Source organism: Arachis ipaensis, chromosome B03 (assembly GCF_000816755.2).
Source record: "Arachis ipaensis cultivar K30076 chromosome B03, Araip1.1, whole genome shotgun sequence".
Lineage (NCBI taxonomy): Eukaryota > Viridiplantae > Streptophyta > Magnoliopsida > Fabales > Fabaceae > Arachis > Arachis ipaensis.
Genome location: NC_029787.2, coordinates 15,367,117 through 15,370,909, shown reverse-complemented (window position 1 = coordinate 15,370,909; position 3,793 = coordinate 15,367,117).

Below are 3,793 nucleotides of genomic sequence, written 5' to 3'. Positions count from 1 at the left end.
TTTAAATTTCACAATTTTTTTTAATAATATAATCAACTATCACTATTACTAATACAATGGGTTGCTGCATGTACAGGATAGGATTCGAAATTCCGACACTTGTTTAAACAGGCTACTGAGCTATAATTACTAGACCAACCCAACTTGATTTTTTCATTCTCATTTTTATCACTTTTAGTTCTATTATTTTTATTATGTAACCATACTTTATCAGCATCCTTATCTCCTTTATCGTCATCATCACTAATATTAATATCATCAACATTATTATTCTCTTCTTTTATTTCTTATTCAATGTTATTTTTTCTCTTTAAAAGACATTCGTATTGTAATTACTATTTTTCTTGTGACATCGTTTTCATCAATGATTTTTCTCTACATAACTATCATTGGTGAAAAAAAAATTTAAAAACAAACTTATTAATAGTTTGTAGGAATTTAAAATCCCACAAAATACAAATAAAATCTCTACAAAACTGTTAGTCAAAAAATATTTTCGATTAAGATGAGCTAATTCGAAGTGGAGGTGGATGTTGAAAAGGAGCACGTGCAGGCATTAGTCAAGAGTTATTCGACACGGATTTGATTTTTGGATGCTTTGTTCAAATCGAACAGGCTTAGTCAAATAGGTATTCGAGTGAAAAATTGAATAGTTGCTCGAAATTGTGAATCGAACGGTTACATAGGTGAAGTTGAGGACTTTCACCACGTGAGGAATTGATGGGTAACGTTTTATCAGCAAAAGAGCGGGAGCGATTACCAGAGAGTGTGCATACGAACAACACTGTGTAATTAGTGATTGGTTACAGAAATAGATTATAAATACTAGAAAGTTTTAGGGAATAAAGGTTGGAATTTGACTTCAGAAAACACTCAAGCACACTCACATCCCCAGCGAATTTTTGAGTCTGCAATCGAGTCTCTTTTCTGTAGGGTTCCTTCCATGTTTTTATCTTTTGAATTTACAATTTCTGCAAAAACTTTACTTTCAATGTTCAATTTATCTTTCAAGCAACTTTAATTTTCTTGTTAAATTTACATTTTAGCATATTTTAATTTCTATGTCGAAAGTCCTTTGATTCACTCGAAGGCATTTTATCACTTTGTTTAATTTTAATGCAATCTTTTCAATTCAAGTCAATTTACTTTTTCGAAAACTTTATTTTTAATTCATTATGTTCTTTTACAAATTTTAATTCAACTTTTATTTCGATACTCGTCTAATTCAAGGCGCTTTGATGCACTTATAGAAAATTGGTACCTGTAAAAGAAGAGTAAGTTTCGCTCCTAGACTATTAGAATCAAACCATCATCGATTTGCTAAAAATCGACAAAACAAAAACTAATTTTTGTTATTATTTAATAGATTTTTTAACAGAAATATTGTATTATTCCCTGCTAATAATAATTTAACATGTACTGTTATGGTTTATATATACTAAATTCTTTGTGATTACTTTGATAAGTTAAACTTGTAATAAGTAGGGGATCCCTTGAACCCCTTTCATTTACGAATCTGAATGTGTGGCCACCTTGAAAGTTGAATTAGATGATTCTTTCGAACTCGGCATAAGAACATATAGAGGAAATTTTGAGAGAAATTAATAGATTAATATTCTATTAATAATCACATGTAGCTTTTTGTTCAGCATCCACACCAACTTCATGCGGAGACACCATTCATTTGGGTGTGGTTACTCAAGCACACTTGAACAACGCATCGTATGGGCCTCCACGCTATTTCAGTATAAAAAACATAATCCATTGAAAGATTTTAGTCCATTACCTTTGGGCTCTCTAGAGCCTATACTTTCATAAATTTATACGCCCAACATGTACCTTTAGTCCACACAGAAACTAAAAAAAAAAAAGCACAGTTCATGGCAAATATATATATATACACGTATGTATATAATATAATGTATATAATGTAATGTGTTTGAAATTTATAAAAATTAGAATTGATTTAACTTATCTAACTTGAGTTGGTCTAATAATTATCTCACTAATCTACTTAAATAAGTATTAGAAATTCGAATCTTAAACAAGTTCAATTCGTCATTACTGTTGCTTAGAGAAAGTTATAAGAAGCACATAAAAAAAGCGAATAAGAATAATTTGAGTTAAAAAAAAATGTGAAATTTTTTTATTATTAATATACCAAATCATTTCATAACTTAATTGTAAATTTATATTATTGATGGATTTAGATTCTCTAAAGTTTGAATTTCACTTTAGAGAGTAAAGTGTAATCTTTCACCATTTATTTTATAGGTAGGACCAAGAAAAAATATGAGAGGAAAATCATTCAAAAGTGAGAGATCATACTTTACTTTTTAAAGTGAAAATTTAAAATTTAGAGGATCCAAATTCTGATATTGACAAATCAAATCAATTCTTAATTTTTATTTATTCCAAACATATATTTAATTTAGAAATCAAATCAATTCCAATTTTTTAGAATTCCAAAGTCAAAACACATTTTTACTTGATTTCACTCCTCTTTCTTTCTCTTATAAAACCTTTCATAGACTTTGATAGACTCACATGTTGAACAAAAATTGGAAAAAGATGAAACGATACGCACACAACGGTGACACAGTTGGAGAAAGACAAAACGTGTGTATGCAAAATGATAAAAAGATAAATAAAGTAAGAATTGAAATTGAATAAAAAAAATAAATTGTAATTAAAATAAAAAAATAAGTTAAAATTGAATAAAAAAGAAATTATTTTATTTTTTATTTAATTTCTTGACACAATAAGAAAAGAACTCTTCAATCTAACTTGTCAATGCTATAGTTTAGGAATTGAATTAAACGGACTCCTCAATCTTCTATCCAATTTCTTGATACAACAAGAGAGACTTCTCAACTTCAATTGTCCATATTATGGTTTTATCACGAAACCAAAAAAGATTTTCAAAATCTTTAAATCATTCTATATTACTACTCTAGTTTATGAGGTATTTATAACCTTTTATTAGGTTAAAATATAGAAAATTTTGAGCCCACAAATATAAGGCTAATTTAGTAATTAAATTAACAAAATCAAAATACATCAAATTAAATTAAAACATTCTAAAAATATAAACTAATATATTCTAAATAACACTTGAATTTTTCATATCACGAATATTTGAAACACATATCATTCTCCTCATCTTCAAAAAAGATTCGTCCTCGAATTTTGTAGATGAAAAAATAGTATACGAAAAAAATAATAATTACAAAAAAGATAATTTTTTTTCTTTTCCTTTTTGTATATTTTTTTTTATTTTGCACCATATGCTTTTTTTTATTTTTTTTAAATAATAAAATCAACAATAATGATAAAACAATAATAAAACACAAATAAAAATAAGAACACAAGAATTAAAAAAAAAGATGCGATGGACTATTTTTTTTATGATAAAAGAAAAACAAATATAGATTAATAAGAATTAATCTAATACCTGAACCCTGTATCAAATGATAAAAAAAATAAAAGATAAACAAAAAAAATAAAGATTCAAATTGAATAAAAAAATATACATCGAAATTGAATAGAAACAAAAAGGATAGATTGAAATTGAGTACAAAGAGAATCACTATATTTTCTACTTAATTTCTTGACGCAACAAAAAGAAACTTTTCAATCTAACCTGTCAACACCATAGTTTGAAAATTGAATCAAAGAGACTCATCAACCTTCTACCTAATTTTCCGATGTAACAAGAGATGGACTTCTCAACCTTAATTGTCCGCACCATAATTTTATCACGAAACTAAAAAGAGGTTTTTAAACCTCTCAA